Source organism: Gadus macrocephalus, chromosome 14 (genome assembly GCF_031168955.1).
Source record: "Gadus macrocephalus chromosome 14, ASM3116895v1".
Taxonomy (NCBI): Eukaryota; Metazoa; Chordata; class Actinopteri; order Gadiformes; family Gadidae; genus Gadus; species Gadus macrocephalus.
Window position 1 is genome coordinate 20,013,444 of NC_082395.1, and position 19,034 is coordinate 20,032,477.

The window sequence follows — 19,034 nt, forward strand, 5'->3', positions numbered from 1 at the left end:
AAGGGAAAGTAACAGTGCAAAGTAACCCATATTAAAACAAAAAACCTAAAAGCTCTGTATAAAAGACATAAATGTCATGAATAATTTCATGGATCTGACATCATTCATACATCTACAAAAATATGCAATTCCTGATGTTGCTGACAAATGTCATTCCCAAAATGCCAAATGATAGTTCACATTCTTCAGACTATATTCTTTCATGTTTCTTGCGATACAGCTCTCAGACCAGTGACTGAGCTTGGTGATAGACTGTGAGAAAGCTGTCGCCAGGTGTCCGTGTGTGTTTAGCCACTCTAAAGCATGGCTTCCAGACCATCTAGCCTGACTAAGCATGGTCAGGTGCCTTCACGGAGCTCCACACATCCCATCTACGGAGAGACGACCGGATATCTATTGTGCTACTCCCACGATTCATACTGGAACAGTGAGCGAGACGGAGACAGAGGATAATGGACGGGCTGTACGGACCGTTGGGTTGTTTTCAAGACAAAAGCGGGCTGGGCCGCAAACATTTCTCATGGCGTCTGATCTCCAGTCCCAGACCGCAGCAGCACGTCTCAGTGGAGCGATGGCGTTGTGCACGACGGACGGCGGTTGTGTGCACATCCAGCGGGGAACGGCAGCGGTAACGAGAGTTGACACGCTGCTCCGAACGACGCCTATTACACGGGCAGGGGGGAGGCCACAATGGGGGGTGTGGGGGAGTCTGGGGTAGGGGGGGTGAACACGTGCACTGTTAGTGATGGTTTGTGTTCAGAGCCAAGGGAAAGCCCACCGGAGGCAGGAGTGTCATGTACCTTTGTGTGCGTGTGTATGCGTGTGTATGTGTGCGTATGTGTGTGTGTCGGTGGGTCTGTGTTTGATTGATGAAAAAGGATGTGGTCGGTGAGCAGGAACGGGGTCAGACATTCCCGGATACAACCTCTTGGTTTCCTCGAGCTGGCCTTTTCCAGAGCTCTTGTCCTCGGGCAAAACAACTGTTAAAGCTGCAGTAGGTTAAACTGTTTTTTGCTCCTGAACATGTCTCAACGCGGCAACACACTGACCCACAGTCATTGACCAGTGTAGCAGTGCCGAAAGAAATCCATTCTCACATTTCATAAGCACAGTTGCTCTTTTTTCAAAATAAACGTGCGTTCTAAACTACTTAGAAGACCATCTAAGGCTGCATCGAAAGGTAACACGTCTGCTGCCATTTTGGATCCGTAAACTACAAGCTTCGGTGTGTCGCAATGATGTCGTCATCGTCTTGCCGTCCCTCCCCGTTCTGTGATTTGTTCCCTATCTCAGGCGAAAATCGGATCCATGGAATCCAGGCTGCCTAGCAGCACAGAATGAAATCGCGTGCAAGGCAGCATGGGTATACCCAGGCTAATGCTAGCCTTGAATCCAGGGCAAAAAGTTGATTGACAGCCAGGGGAGGGGGTATGCACTTTCTCTTTGAGCTTCTCTATTGGCTAGAAGGATTGATCGGAGAATGAGAATGGAATATCTCTGCACTGCTGCTACACTCTCCCCACAGTAGACCCACAATCTATGTGTCCACGGAAACGCATCTTTGGAAGCAAAATTAAGAAACTAAAAAATCGTACCTGTTTTTGTTTTGTTTTATCAAAGAAAAGCACCATGTCAGTCTGATACCAAGTCTAATTCGTGGAGTTGAATCTCATTTAAAACCTATTTCCGCTACCCAAGTGAATTGATAGTAATCCAATCCTATGTTGATTGACGTGGAAGAACATTACTTTCTAACATGGAAATGTTTGGCTCCAGCCTCCTCTTCTTGGTAAGTTAGAAAAAATGAATAAGTAGATACAGCTCAGGATAGGGGTGGACACTGGACGATAGGTCAAAACGATACTGTCACAATTCTTTCAGAAATCATCGTGATCCAAACCAATTTACTTGTTAATAGCCCAAGGAAACAAAACCTATAAGTAGGGATGGGCAACGATCGTCGAACAGTCGACTAGTCGGAGTAACGTAGAAAATCGAATAATGAATGCGACTATCTTTATTTATTACTCGGCTCTTTTCATGCTGTTGAACTCTCCGTTCACTTGCATGGGCATTCACAACTTCCGTCGGTGAATAATTTTGGGATAATTCACCGTTGCTAAGCATTTAATGACCGCTGATTTTTTTTGTCTGTCGTATCACTCCGCAAGTGGTCCGGTAACTTCAACCCCAGCGTCCTCGGTTGCTAAGCGACGTCAACAACTTTGGCGGACTATTTCTCTGCTGATCAACACTACGAATGCTGGTAACAAATAAAGTATAAAAAGACACACGGTGTGAAGTTATTTTTTTGGCCATAGTTTCCATATGCTAAAGACATGGTGTCTAGTTCACCGTCATGCAGGCTGTGTTCAGTAAATTAAATAGCGATCTTTATTCTGCGCATTTAGGCCTATCTGCCTAAGCCCAAGTTGAAATCATTTTGATGTTGAATGTTGATGGCGCAGTTGTTGAAATAAACAGATTGATTTCATACAAATCATAGAAGCCTCTTCCTGTGTCATTGTGTGTGCGTGTATACGAGGTGCGTGTGTGCGTGCGTGCGTGGGGGTAGTATTTTTGACAGAAATGCACATCCCTGCATATAAGATCCAGATCAGAATTATGAAACCATGTTGAGCCTTTCCCACTGTGTCCTTCCTGCCCACGGCCACATCAACAGCCTGCGTCCAGCATCCTCAGCTCAAATTGAGGACTCAGGCTTCTCACAGTTTGCGGTGAAACTCAAGAATCTCCAAGTAAAAACCAAACCTTGTGTTATGTGTTTTACCACCCCCCCCGGCCCCGACTGACTCATCGTTGAAGTGTTCAATATTGCAATGGAGTGGAGAATTAGGGCCTGGGTGAGTCATCACCAGGCTGGTGGAGGAGGGACCGAGGCAGTCATAGAGCTTGTAAGTCTGGCCCTTCCGGTAGACCCCCATGGGACCTATGAGATCGTAAAATATGAATGGGTTTCAATGGAAAGAAAGTAATTATTTGGCATATAAAGACTGGGACCAGAAAATAATTACTTTCTCTCCATTGAAACCCATTAATATTTTACGATCTCAAAGGTCCCATGTGCTCTACCGGAAGGGGCGGACTAACAAGCTCTATTGGGCCCTGGGACCAGAGTCTCCAGGTTGAGTTCTCGTCTACGCCTGGTCTAAAGGGACCATGGGTGACTGCTCCTCTTTGAGCGTTATTGATAGATTACACAGAGACCGGTTACCATCCATCTTCTGTCTCTCTTTATGTCTTTCCCTCAGACTAAACTTTTCCCCTTTCAGACTAAACGGACGACACACACACACCAATATTATGTGTGTGTGTGTGTGTGTGTGTGTGTGTGTGTGTGTGTGTGTGTGTGTGTGTGTGTGTGTGTGTGTGTGTGTGTGTGTGTGTGTGTGTGTGTGTGTGTGTGTGTGTGTGTGTGTGTGTGTGTGTGTGTGTGTTGGAGAGGGGTGCGGGTTCTCCCTCTGACTGAACTGTGCAAGGTCTACCCTGCAGGCATTGTGTTTATTATAGGTTTTCACAGGGAGAGCTGTGAAGTCTGTGTTTATGTTAGTGGCTGTGCTCCCAGCTATGTATTTATTAGTGTTTATCCGCTGGATTGGAGTTCAGCTTGGCTGCTTCTAGCAAATGGCTCAGGGTGTTAATTATTTGTAGCTACGGTGGGTAGCCGACGCGGTTGCGATCTCACCTGATGTAAACAAGGTACGATGCATATGTGATATTGAACTTTACGCCCTTGACTCTAAACAGAGCATGACAATTACCTGCAGTCAGCTTTAGGTACAGTAAAGAGAAAAAAGGACTTTCATTTAAAAATATTTTTTCCTGTGACTCAATATTTATAGAATGTTTAGCTGCCCAATGGGTGTCAGCAAGACATTTATGAATATGGATAACTTGAGCTTATGGTTACAGTGTTTAAGGGCTTTTAGGAAAAGGTTCTTGTTGCCTGATGCCATGTGTTCTGCGTCGTCAGGTGTGAACCTTGTACCTGTGACCTCATGACAATGCTTCAAATGCCCTCTGTGCTGGAAACCATATTTCATGCATTGCTTTATAGGAGATACACATGCTGGCACTCATGCACACACACACACACACACACACACACACACACACACACACACACACACACACACACACACACACACACACACACACACACACACACACACACACACACACCAGCAGTAGCTAATGTAATTATGGAGCCTGAAGCAGCCTGCAGGCTTTCGACTCTCAACAAAAATTGAATCTCTACAAATGAGGCGATGTGAGGAAAAGTGAAACAGAAGGCCTCGGATTAACATGGAGCGAGTGAAATATCACAGCAGAAACCATCATGTTGAAGATGAATCATTTGTTAATTTTAAAGAATAAGTGATACTCATTGGTTTTGATCCACTGTTTAATGGTATGGGTAACATTTCGAATTAAGTGTATATTTTCAGATTTGATTCTGAGTCTGATTTGAGAAATATAGAAGCATTTCCTGAGACGTCTCCCTTGGTTTGCAGTAAAAAAGAAAACAGCACTTTACACTAAATTGAATTGTCAAACTTTTTGAGTCAAGGGGAAGGCAAAATGCCAAGACAACTGTACCATTTGAAGAAGAACACAACAAACACAAACAGCTAAAGCCTCAGAAATTGCCATCAGTTGAGTCATTTGTCTCCCTCCAACAACACTCAACCAATTAAATCCTTTGAATCTCAAAGCTAATTTTCTTGACAGAGTTGTGTGACAGACTTTTTTCTTTTCTTCTGTTTTTTCAAGATAAATACCTCCTAATTACCAAAAAGAAGCCCTATTATCATGGTCAATATTTGAGAAATAGAGCGCCAACATCATTTCACTATTACCATAATTATATTAGCAACCTAACTTTGCATTGCTTGTCTCTGAGTCGCTGCCACTAAACCATGAAAAGAATTCCAGTAATTCCATATCTATCCAACCATTTAAATATTACACAATAGGCTGCTTATTCACATAGATTAGGACCGACATGCCTTGAAATTGGGTTAAAGACAGTCTTTTAATTCAATTTGAGGATCCAGTAATTGTAGGGCAAAAATATCGATTAATGATTAGTTATTATTCTCCCTTTATGACTATGAACTAATGACATTTAACATGAAATATTGGAGGAGCTCACGTTGATAGAATTACCTGTAATTTAAAATAAATGGCCCATAGTTTGGTTGACCATTTGTTTTCCAGGAAGGTAAATCCACGGTTATTAAGAATCACAAATGATTGATTAGTGAATTGCTAAATGTGAAGTAACGTTGCTGAACTGCAACAGTGGCCCTAACATTAACTGGTCTGTTCTCAGTGGCTGCATAGTCAGCTACTCACCGAGCAAGGGGGTTGTGAATTACCATTACTAGATACTACATGCTTCACAGTTACAATCTGCAGCACTTTCAACTTTCCTCATGGTCTGATTTAATCCTCTGCGCTGTCCACGTTACCTTTTTAGCTAGTTATGGAGATCCTAAGAAAAACCAGCAGTGCTTAGAGATGAGATAAAAGACCCAGGCACACGGTGATTGACAACACTGCTGCAGGGTATATGCAAACAGGGAAGAAAAAAGTGCTCTCTCTCTCTCTCTCTCTCTCTCTCTCTCTCTCTCTCTCTCTCTCTCTCTCTCTCTCTCTCTCTCTCTCTCTCTCTCTCTCTCTCTCTCTCTCTCTCTCTCTCTCTCTCTCTCTCTCTCTCTCTCTCTCTCTCTCTGCTGGTTTGTCTGGTGCAGGGAGCCATTGGGCAGGATGGAGATGGACGTTAGCTCATGGGTTATACCTGGGGTACACCTAAGCAGGCTTGGCCAATCGCCCTTATAAGCTGTAGCCCACGGCAGGAGCCTTTGGCTCTCTGCCCCCGACGGGCATGTTGGCTCACGGTTGTGTGCATTATGCTTTGGCTCCTTATGGTGAGGGTTTGGCTCCCTTGGCTTTACATTTACACTTATTATTTATCATCTTGTCATGTGTGGAAACCCATCCTAGTTGTCGTCCCTGAGCCTGGTGGTGACAGCTCCCGAACCAGACTCTCCTAAGAGGCTTATTATCAAGGAAAAGCAATATCAGTTGGACTGCTCAGGTCCTCATGTCATGCGTGGTCCCACTCATGGGAGGTTGTTTTTCTTGGACTGAATACCTTATGTTCTGCTTCCACCGTATGCGCCACTGAGCTGAAGGTGAACCAAGAGCGAGTGTAACTAATTGTGCTGGAGGTCGACCCCTGGACCTCATGGTTTCTGTTCCGCCAGCCAAAGTCAAAAGGATAAAGGATACACCATGTGAGGAAGAGTTGGTGTGCAAAGAGGTTGTTTTTTTATCAAATGTATGCAGGTTAATAAACGATGGATGGACGGCATGTTCTTTGCGAGGATGGAGTCAATGTTAAACACATGCTGTTGCATACATAACCCTGTTATCGGCTGACACGGCTACTCGGCCCCATGCTGATTAAGCGCTTGGTTCTCCTTTATATAAACTTGACACAAGTGGACTTTTTTTGCATGATTTATTTTGCAACAGTCAGCCATGAAAAAATAATGAATACGTCCTTGTTTTTAAATATTTTCATGTCATTAGAAAAAAAACGAAAGGTGCATAAGGTAAACGCTGTAAGATGATCACAATACATAAGAAGTATTGTATGAAAAGTATTGCGCTTCGAATTACCATAAATAGTTCACTCCATCCTCATTCGTCGCGTGACTTACTTGTTTTAAAGGGCCCCTTATTATACCTCTATGTACTTATCTACCCAGCATACATCTGGGTCGCCCCTCCAACTTGTGATGTCACTCAGTTACAGGGCGTGGCAGGTATTGAAACTGCTTGTAATGACTTATCATTCACACCTGGTGGTTAAATAGAGGCCCTTCAACCATAGCTAGAGCAAAGCCTGCTTCGGTCTCATCGACTTTCGAAACGGAACGATGACCTCGGGGACAAAATCCAATGAAGTGAATTATACCAGGCAAAGGTCTCAGAAGATGATATGATCATTTATTCAGTGACTGCGTATGCATACAAATGAATGAATACACTAGGAGGTTCTTGGATGGGAAAAGGGAGGCAAAAAATAGTACTCTCAGTGTGCGGGGTAGGTACCGCAGTGTCGGGTAAACCCCACTCGATCACTGGGCGAAAGGTCAGCGGTACTATTGCGTTTACACCCCACCATGATACACTGCAACCTGGGAACACAACGGGAGTTGTAGCGTTGAACACTTTTATCAGCAAAACCACATGAGGCGTGATAGAGGGAGGCTGTGAAAGGCCTCCCTCTATCACGAAACACACACACACACACCACATAAAGCAATGGAATGGACGATAAAAACAATACCCCAATGAACTCAAGATGGACAGTGAATGGTACTTTAGAAAGCTGACATTTAATGCTAATAACAGGTCTCTCTGTTGCTTAGCCTCTATTAGACTGACCTGTATCAATGAAAGATGACAAATTAATTAATTAATTCTGGGTGGCCAGCAGAGCAGTTTTAAGGGTCCATTATCACTGTAGATGTAGAATTAAACACTACATGACCAGACCTAATAGGTTGCACGTGCGGGTCTGTCGCGTAACCCAGTGACAGGCTAAAGTTAAAGGATCGAACGGCCCAAGGCAGAGGGGGGGCCCATGGCAATAAAAAATAAAAATAAAAATTGAATTATCCACCAGCCCATAGTGTTAGGAGTCGCACACGGCCACGTCTCCCGTCCCGTCCCCCGTCAACAATTGTTCTCTACCCCCCCCCCCCGTCAACAATTCAGCGCAGGGGGCTGGTAGGGGAAATCCGGGGGGGGGGGCGGCATCAGTACCTCGTGTATAGGGGCCCAGGATTTGGTGCAACGGCCCTGCCAGTATGCACCAGTATTCAGGCCTGGGAACCAAGGGGACACTGGGCAGTGTCGCCCGGAGAGATTCGGGGTTAGTTCAGATAGACAAAGCACATGTATAGGTTTTTTTCAAGGACAGACTACGCCCCTGGCGTGAAGAATCTGTACAGTTGCCCTCAGGGCTTTAATGGCAAGATTTATGAATGACACATGCATGACAGTGATTGATACAAGGGTCGAGAGTGTTCGGACGAGGACATTGATGCGTTATATGATGACACATGGCACAAATCCCAGAATAAGGAACATAACAGAGGTTAGCTGGTGGTGAGGCCTTGTATGGAAATAGTTAGTGCCCCTAGCACGGAGCTTATAGGAGGAATCACAGAGGCAAGAATATAAAAGCTGTTTGCAGATACTGGAGAAGTTGGTGTTCTGCAGCTCTGCTTTTTTATAACTTTTTTTTAAAGTTCTAAATAAAAGTCCTAAACTTTATTTGGCAGTTTTATTATCTCTTTCCTTGTTAGAGTTTAATAGTAGTACTTTCCGCAACAGTATGTCGTTATCCAATGACAGACTAGAGCTAAAGGCTATACACATTGGCCGGTCGGTAGCCAACGACAGGCTACAGCTGGAGGCTATACACATTGGCATGTCATTATCCAACTACAGGCTACAGCTAAAAGCTATACACATTGGCATGACGTTAGCCAACGACAGGCTAGAGCTAAAGTCTGTACACGTAGTCTTCAGCTAAAGTATTGTACGAGCTAAACCTCTGCTGAGTCAAGCATTGACCATGGATTCACATTCCAACGTCAACAAAATGTTGGACCTTCACGAGCGAGAGGTCATTGTCCATTGTTCAAATGATTTCATGAGCCAATGTGTTTTTGCTTTGCAGAGATCAAAATGAAGGTCTTGTTTGGATAGGACTGTGGCCATATTTCACAGAAGGCCTATTCTTCCCCAAGCTTGTAAGAGGTTTGGAAGCTAGGCTTAGGGTTAGAGTGAATATAGAGTCGGGATTAGGGTGTCCATAGGGTTAGGGCACACATGGTCTTAGGGTTATAACTGAACTCAGGGTGTAGCCTGTGGCCGGGTTTGTTGCATCATCATCTTATTATTCATCCACAACATTGATTTCAATGTCTTATTCCATATCCACTCCAAACATTTTCTCTCCATGTAGAGCACTTCATCTGGGGAGACAAATGAAAAACACATGACATCCATACATAATGTAATGGTTTTTTTCCCCGGCACACTTGCATGTGCAAAGTGTGAAATATGTTATGCCCTTGCTATAAGTAGTGCGCCTTCAAGGCTGCGGTGTGTGCATGACCTCGTTGGTGTGTATTTTAGTAGAGTGTGTGTGTGTGTGTGTGTGTGTGTGTGTGTGTGTGTGTGTGTGTGTGTGTGTGTGTGTGTGTGTGTGTGTGTGTGTGTGTGTGTGTGTGTGTGTGTGTGTGTGTGTGTGTGTGTGTGTCTGTATATCTGTGTCTATGTATGTGTCTGTCTGTCTGTCTGTCTGTCTGTCTGTATATCTGTGTCTATGTGTGTGGGTCTGTCTGAGTCTGAGTCTGTGTGTGTGTGTGAGAGAGAGAGAGAGAGAGAGAGAGAGAGAGAGAGAGAGAGAGAGAGTGAGAGTGAGTTTATAGCATTTATGCATATAAACTGGGTGATGGAGAGGAACGTGTGTGGGTGACCGCAGCAGGGCAGCATCAGGCCCACTGTGAGTTCTTACTGGAGACCTTCTGGAAGTGCTGAGAGATAAATCTCTCTTCTCTTCATGCCGTCAGAGCCGAGCCCCAGCAGCGCCGCATACAGTCAAGGGCTCAAATATATTCTTCTTTGATGCTCTGCAACTTGGCCATCTTTGGTGCCCAGAATATTAATTATGTCCTTGGTTCTCGTTGTGTTGGAACCTCCTCTCTGCGGTCGGGCCTCCGAGGGAGCTTTCAGAGGTGTGTGTGTGTGTGTGTGTGTGTTTGTATGTGTGTGTGTGTAGTTTGTGTGGGTGTGTTTTGCCATGCAGAACCAGCGCTAGGAGTCTTTTGTGATTTTGTGCGTCGACATGTGTTATTGTGGTAAAGTCAGGCCCAGATTTGTCCCAAGTGCTCGGAGGTTGTGGTTCACTGTGGTGGACTGAGGTGCCAAACCAGCTTGTAAACAACAGATATGTCAAGTTATTTGTGAAGTCCATTAATATTTCAGAGGGGCCAGCCCAGGGGTTTATGGGGTCAGAACAGTCTCATTAATAATGAATGCACAGAGAAGGATTCACAAATGTATTTTGTGATTTTTGTATAAATTACTCTCTTCTCACAAATACATTTCAATGCACACATAAATGGATATCGGTATGTATAAATGTAAAATAAATCCCTTAACAAAAATAAGTTTCACACACACTTTTCTCATCCACACACAAATGTGTCTTGTTTGAAATAAATGTAATGTAAATTGTCACGACCCTAACGAGGGGAGCCTAACGACCTCTTTGACACCTGAGCTGGGCTTATTTAAGTAGACCTGTGAGCGCAGTGTCAGGGTGGTTCTCCTTTGGGAGGCACCAATTATTATTGTACACTTTTACGTACACACCCGCTCCCTTCACTGACTAGATTGAATGCACACGCCATAGCTTATGTTATGTTATATTCACTTGGTTATAATAAACCTTTTTGTTAACAAACTCAGTCAATTGTGTGCGTCTCCCCACTTTGCCATAACCGCCACGGTCGGCTTTCGACAAAATCGCTAAATATTTTTTTTTTTTTTGTTGCACTTTTTTATAAAAAATGTATTTGGATGTTGTTACATTTATATACAAACTGTTAAACTTGAATTAACACGAGGCTTTTCATTTTTGACCTTGTTTGCATTTGTGTGTGAACTGGTCTGTATTTATGTATGGATTTTTGAGACTCTCCTGAGTGGCTGGATTCACAAATGCATCTGATTGGCTACTCTCTGTAGCCAATCAGATGCCTCCCTCGTTTACAGCCAATCACATGAATGCAGTCCCGACCTCTGAAGAATAAGTCCAGCCTCCCGGTTCCCTCGGTCAAATGTCTATGGGGAAATAACATGGGGTTTTTGAATGATCGCACATAACAATCTCTAGGTGGCGAAGAGGTAAAAGCTGCATCACGTTTTGAACTACACACTTTTTCCATCTAGTTTTGACTGGGTTTTGGGATGGCGGTGCCGTTTAAGTAGTAAACGATTATTAATGCTATGGCAACGACAATCTAAAAACCCAGTTGCTGCAGTCATGTCATTGGCTAAAAACGAGGGAGGCATCTGATTGGCTACAGAGAGTTCCTTGTTGAAAAAAATGCATTTGTGAATCCAGCCACGTCAGGAGAGTCCCCATATAAATACAGACCAGTTCACACAGAATTGCAAACAAGTTCACAAATTAAAAGCGTCTTGTAAATTCAAGTTTAAAAGTTTGTATAAATATAACAACATCCAAATACATTTTTGATGAAAATTGCAAATATTTTTTTAATTCATATATTCATGGGTTTATATTACATTAATTTAAAACAAGACACCCCACATGAAAAAATTATATAGTTTACTATAGTAAATAAACTATAGTATACCCTATATATACTATAGTAAATATCGTAGTGTTTTTTAACCTTACTATAGTAGTTTTACTACAGTAAACTATAGTATACTACAGAAAATTATATAGTTTACTATTGTAAATAAACTATAGTATACCCTACAGGGGTTAATCTAAACCGGGAAAGAGGGGCGCTGCGCCTCCTTGTTTCAACCCAGCGCCTCCTTGTCGAAAATTTTAAATTACTTAAAATCTCCCGGAATGGAGAGCGAGCAAGCAAGACCGCGCACAGGAGACAGACGTGCTCCTAACCGCGTTCGCATCTGTGTAGCGAGCGCGCAGCACAACAGAGAGGGATCTAGAAACTGTGCATGAGGCAGTGTGCACGTGAGCCTCAGGCGCCTCCTGATTGGCCTGGATCGGTAAGTCAACCAATCCGTTTACAGTGTAGGCGGGCTTTTATCTCTTCTCCCGAACCAAATTTATCAGTTCAGTGAATCTGAGAGTGTCTGAGAAGAAATTTAAATAATAAAGATAAAGTGTTCTTCCAGCAGGTTCCCGAAGTACGTGTTTTTTTTTCTATACATTACTGTATGTAATGTTCTGCATCTATGGTAACTTAGCCATTTTGAGTAATTTGGCCTTACTATACGAGTCAACATACTGGTCCTACACAAGCCTCAGAATGATCCATTTGTACCTCAAATTTTCAAAAGCTCCGCACTAGAAAAACCCCTGCCCTATATATACTATAGTAAATATTGTAGTGTTTTTTAACCTTACTATAGTAAACTATAGTATACTACAGAAAATTCTATAGTTTACTATAGTAAATAAACTACAGTACACCCTATATATACTATAGTAAATATTGTAGTGTTTTTTAACCTTACTATAGTAGTTTTACTACAGTAAACTATAGTATACTACAGAAAACTGCAGTTTTATTACGACAGTATACCACCGATATACTACTACAGTAAACTATAGTATACCACAGAAAACTGCAGTTTTATTACTACAGTATACTACATTATATACTACTACAGTTTACTTCATACAATCTACAACAACTTCATACAACAACTACAATCTACTGAAGTAAATTACAGAACTTTTATTATACTTTTATTTTGCTATAGAATACTACAATTACGATACCATAGTACTATATATACTGCATTACAATAACTGCATTATGCAGTATTTTGTTGTTCTTTTAACTATGTCATTGTACTTTACCTAATGGATATTTTCAACTGTATCACTTTTTGTTGTTGCCATTTTTAACCATAGTGCTGTAACAATAATTCACTGCACATAAATTAGGCTTACAACCACCATTAACACAGTTAATGGTAACAGTTTTCTACAGACTGCTAAAATACAAAAAAAATAGAACAAAAGTTGAACTTTCTTTAAACAGTTGATCATTTATTGTTTCTGAAATTTGGCAGCATTGTTTAGCTTTTGTCGTATAAATGCTTTTATGTTCGTATCAGTTACCTAGGTGAACTTCAACTTTGCAGCATCTGTGGGAATACACACACACACAAACACATACAAGAAAGATGAGCATGAGAATGAGGGTATCACTCAACCAACATCTTTTCCCATTTCTATATACCTACTTGTTATTTCAACAAGGTCTTGTTGGGCTAGGCCAGGTTTTCCTTCTGTGCAGCTGCTGGATGACTGGCCAGTCACTGAATGGCCTGCCATATATTCCCTGGTATACATCCCATGTAGGAGATCATTTATGAACTTCCGGGGGCTTTGGAAGGAGCAGCGCTCCACAAGTCCTTTTGGAATGACCTTTAATGCAAGTAGATAACATTACCACAAATCTACTTCAACATACAGCAGACTAGCGTCTTACCTCAATGATATATATATGCATTTAGATTAACCGAGTGTACGGCTGATGCATTTAGAAAAACAGTGCAACTGAAACTAAGTAACTTAACCTATACAAATAAAGTCAAAAAGATTCTTACAGAGTGGCCCAGGATGATGGACCTGGAGCTGGTGATGGGTCTTCTGTTGCTGGTGGTGGAACTGCTGTTGGTGCTGGTGATAGTGTTGGTTCTGGTCTTGGTCTTGGTCTTGGTGTTGGTATTGGTGTTGTCGTTGGTCTTGGTGCTGAGCGAAGAAACTCCTCCATCTTCTGCAAAACGTCTGGCAGCACTGAGCAAAGGATTCATAATAGCTTTTTAGCTAACATGTAAAACAGAAAAACCCTTGTGTAAAAAAAAAACAAAGTTTTCAACAATAGCATTACATTTCAATGTTGCTATTTTTACCTTGAGAGAATCATTTTCCCTCTGCAGCCTGTGGTTGTTCTCCCTCAACAGCTCACAAGATGGGTGATGGCACTGAAAATAAAAATTCCATTAAAAAAACAAAACTGACTCACATACACCTGGGCAAATACCTACAGAAGCCAGTTAGAGGGTACAAAGCTTACAGCTGATAGATTACAGGAATATATTGCTGTATCTATCCCTATACTATAGAGTTAGGAAATAAAAACTTTAATTGTAGGTAGAACATTAAGTGCAGACAGTTTATTGCATTAGTGGATCTTACTTCATTCCTGGTTTCATTAATTGAGTTCAGCTGACATGATCCTATGACAAACAGAAGATGTACATAGAGTTAAGGGTTACATCAAGACTGTACAACAGAGGTCAGCAGGGGGGATGAGCCTGAGCGAGTAGACAATGCAGGCGGAACAGGAGATGAATACTCAAATCTAATCTTGTTAATATGCTTAATAAATTGACAGAAAGCAGAAAGTCAAAATGATCTGACAGGCCAGGCAAAGCAGGCCAGTTGGCTACCCCATGGTGTACAATATGACAGACAACATTAGGCTACATCACATTACAATAATTCACTGATGTTAAGAAGCACTTCCATACGGTGAATATTTGTACATCACTGCACCAATACCTTGCGTTTCCAGTTCCATTAAGACGTTAAGACCTGTGTTTTTTCTCTTCTTCTTCTTCTTACATTGACTTAACTGAGGATCCTTTAAATCATAATAAAGTTTAGTTTTTCAACGATTTTAATTTAACTCATCCACAAGGCCTATAGATGACATTTCTGTAATAAAACTTTAGTTACCTACCAGCGATACGTCGTCGTCGTCAGAATATCGACCATTCTTCAGTTTCTTCCTTTTCCCCTTCCCTTTCTCCTCCGGGCTCGACAGTTTGTCTCCACCATCAAGATAATGCCTCCTCTTGCAAACCAACTCCTCTCTGTTGTCTGAAAACGTCAAAATTATGACGTTTTCATAATGTGTGTTTAAAATGCTAGTATTATTTTGGGCAAAATAAAGTTTCTCTCTATAAATCCAGGCCGCGCACCCCACACTTCCCCCACACTTCCCGCGCCTCACATTATAGGCCGCGAGCTAGGGGGCCTTATCGTGCCTACCGTTGCGAGCTTAACAATTAACAACGTTTTTGAAACGAAAACGTTTACCTTGATATTTGAAATATTACCATATGTATGTAGTTATGCACATATTTTACATAAACATAGTCAAAGGAGAAAAAACTTGTGTTACTTACCACTGACTGATATAATCCGTCCTGGACATGACACAATCCTTCCCTTGTTTGGCCAATTAACTTTATACATTACAAAAGGATCTTTTAAATTTACTTCCCCTACCACCCATGATATTTCGCCTATGTCCACAGCCCCTTCAAAAGAAAGTCAAATAGTGCATATTTTGCCATTTTCTTTATTTTTCCGTAGCAAACTCACGACTAAAACTCGACTGTCAAATATTCAACGGACGTCTCACGCGCTGCGAATGCGTAGCATATGTTTACAACCGCATTCGCAGCGCGTGAGACGCTCGCAGGTTTACAGTTATCTTTTTCAGTAGTTCAGTTGGTGTTTTCAGTTTAAATTTGTCTGCATTGACAGTCGTCTAACTGCAAAATGTCAGGAAATTATAAACGATATTTGTCAGATTTTTCTATACCTGTGCCAAAAACTACAAGATGGTACAGAAGTCAATTGAGAACAGAGGAACAGCCAGCAAGTTCGACCGAGGAGGTAAGAAAAACTGGAATATGAACCTCCATTTGTCCACTGGCTTCCAGATTGATTCAAGGCCTTCATTTGAAGCTGAATTCTCTGATGACGGAGACCATGATGATCAAATGAATACACAGTCTATGGTGTGTACACACTAAACAACACAAAGTTAATTAAGAGAATGGATGTTAAGAAATTATAACTGTACAATTGTAATTTAAATTCAAGCTGCCACAAACAGCTACTTTCTATTTGCTGTGGGTTTACTAATCTCATTGGTAAATTTGGCTTTTCCAGATTGACTCTTCAGATGAAGCTGAATTCCCCTGTGATGATCCACCAGACCATGTTGAGCAAGTGTGTACACACACAAAACGCCAACAAACCTAGTTGAAATAGGGAGAACGGAGTGGCATATAAGACTTTATGACAGAATTCTGCATTGATGATTGAGTAGCCTACTTTATAAGTAATGTTAATTGTGTGTCCAACCTTTTACTAAAATTAGAAATATAACATATTTGTATATAATACAAATAAGAACACATGATCAGACTACCCATCAGGCATCTGCTGCAATACAATCAGACACAGATGTTAATGGGGTTAAGGGACCTAGTCAACTGCTGCTACTTCCTAATTTCGACATTATCAAACATTTTGTCCCAGAATATATGCATAGTGTTTGCCTTGGTGTAACAAAACAATTTGTCAGTATTTGGTGTGATTCAAAAAACTCTGCTTTGCCATTCTATTTTCAACCGAAAATAATCCAACAGATTGACAGTTCTCTCCTCACCATACACCCACCACATGAAGTCAAAAGATGTCCAAGGTCATTGTCCGAGAGACACTATTTGAAGGCATCTGAATGGAGGGCATTTCTTTTATTTTATTCCCCCATTCTTTTGAAAACAGTTTTACCCCCGGTTTATTATAATCACTGGCTATTACTTGTCTTCTCCATCTACACACTCCTCCAGGATAATATCCAAAAAGCTGATCTTTTGCATGCTTCCTCTTGTCTTACGAGTTTTGTTGTCGAGGTACAAGAGCTTTATGGAAAATGTTATGCATCTTATAATGTTCACTGCTTAACCCATCTTAGCAACGCAGTTGACATGTGCGGTCCGCTGTGGGCCAACTCTTCATTTGTTTATGAAGACACAATTGGCACTCTTCTTGAAATGTTCAATGGTACACAGGCAGTCCCTGAACACATTTTTAAGAGATTTTTTAACACAAAAACACTAATGCACCACACTGAATTATTCAACAATGCCAGTGATGATGTCTGTGATCTTTTCAACAAACTTGTTAACAAAGACAATACAGTGTTAAAATCATACAAAGTAGGTAGTGGTGCTCGGGTTGTCGGGAATTACACAACAAGAGTAATTACAGTGGGGGAGTCCATTCTCTTTGGAAATTATATAGAGGCCAGTGTCATAGAATTCAAGAGATGTTTCATCCACCACACTTTATACACCACTGAAATGTATGCAGCAATGGTAGCATTAAATCCATACTACTTTGTAAGCTCAATTGTGGTTGCTTATCAGCATGCAAGTGTGAAGAGGTGTACCTACAAATTTTTAGATTCAAAAAGGATTCCAGACAATTAAGAATCTATGATGATTTTGCAAAAGTGAATACTGCTAAGCAAATTGTGAAGTTCAGAAAGACCCATGAAATACTTCTTTGCAAACCCAATGATATTTTGTGCAAATGCTTTTGCTACGTACACGATGAGTCAATTATTCTTATCAAGATGCCTGTATTAGAAAATGTTTAAAGTTAGTAAGGCTTCAATTGTACTCTCTTTCATTGTTATTATATTCTGGCTGTTGTCGCCTATGCATGTTGTGCATTATGTTTTATATTTATGTGTGGTTTATGTTTCTACAATAAAATCTCCACGTAATACAAATATTTGGCTTAGGTTTCACATATTCATTTTAGGACAAATTACAGAATAATGAAAATATATATTAAAAAAAGTATATTATAGTTAACTATAGTATTCTATACTGTACTACACTTTGTAGTGACTCACTATAGTATTTACCATAGTACACTACAATGTCTGGAAAATTACTATGGTAAATCCCACACTATATTGTAGTATAGTATAGTAATCTATAGTATACTACACTGTGTAGTAACTTACTGTAGTATTTACCATAGTACACTACAATGTCTGGAAAATTACTATAGTAAATCCCACACTATATTGTAGTATATTATAGTATACTATAGTAATATATAGTATACTGTAGTAAATGCTGTAGTAAACTATAGTATTTTTTTCCCCTGGGACATTTGTGAGTGGATCAGAAATGTGTTTGTGAAACTTATTTTTGTTTATGGATTTATTTTACATTTATATTGAGAATTGAGAACTGATATTAGCCAGTAAACTCCTGTACTCGTGTTTGCGTGTGCTTGCACGCATGCATGTGCGTGTGTGTGCATATGCATGTGTGTTTGCGTGTGCTTGTGTGTGTGCTTGTGTGTGTGTGTGTGCATGTGCACAAGCGTGCATTTGTGTGTGTGTGTGTGTGTCTGTGTGTGTGAGTGCATGCGTGTGCGTGCGTGTGCATGTGCGTGCACGCGCGCGCGCCAGTGTGTGTGTGGTGGAGCCGGATTACTGAGACCTTCAAGCGAGCCGTTATCGGGGGAGACCGGACACTCTGAGATGTCTCCACAGCTGTGAGCGTGCCATCCAGAATATTAACCAGTACACACACACACACACACACACACACACACACACACACACACACACACACACACACACACACACACACACACACACACACACACACACACACACACACACACACACACACACTATTGAACACGCACACACACCATTGAACATACGACCACACACACAGACACACCATTGGTCATTTAAACACGCACACATTTATTCATGCATAGAATAATGCGTAAATGTATACCAAGCTATGAAAGGTAACAGGATGATGAGTTAATACAGCTAACCTATGAAAGGTAACATAGGATGGTGAGTTAATTTATGCTAAGCTATGAAAAGCTTACATAGGATGATGAGTTATTGTTTGCTAACCTATGAGAGGTAACATAGGATGATGAGTTAATGTATGCTAAACTACATACGTCTACATCGGATGATGGGAAAATGTATGCTAAGCTACAAATGCCAATGGTAGCCTAGGATGATGGGTAAATGTATACTGTCCTACGAAAGGTTACATAGGATGATGGATAAATGTATGCTAAGCTACATAAGTTAACATAGGATGATGGATAAATGTATGCTATCCTGCGTTAGTTACTTAGGAACATGGGCAAATGTATGCTAACCTACACATCAATAAAAACCAAGGGATTACGACTTCAATCCTCTTCTCTCGCTCTCCCTCCTCTGTCTCCCACTCGTACACTTTTGCATCCCCCCCGAACACACACACACACACACACACAGTTACTATCCTCCTTGCCCCTCCTCTACTCTCTCTCT

At 41.4% G+C, this 19,034-nt stretch overlaps 1 long non-coding RNA gene across 2 annotated transcripts; it reads right to left on the reverse strand.

Annotated features, from left to right (window-relative positions):
• Nucleotides 1-13,479: 13,479 nt before the first annotated feature.
• On the reverse strand, nt 13,480-15,206 carry LOC132472216 (uncharacterized). Of its 2 annotated transcripts, XR_009529036.1 has the most exons (4): nt 14,420-15,206; nt 14,054-14,094; nt 13,746-13,839; nt 13,480-13,651 (listed from the first exon to the last, which is right to left on the reverse strand). It is a non-coding gene; the product is annotated as an uncharacterized LOC132472216 (long non-coding RNA). The 2 variants fall into 2 exon arrangements; XR_009529035.1 differs by having other exon boundaries at nt 13,746-14,094.
• Between the last annotated feature and the right edge of the window lie 3,828 nt (nt 15,207-19,034).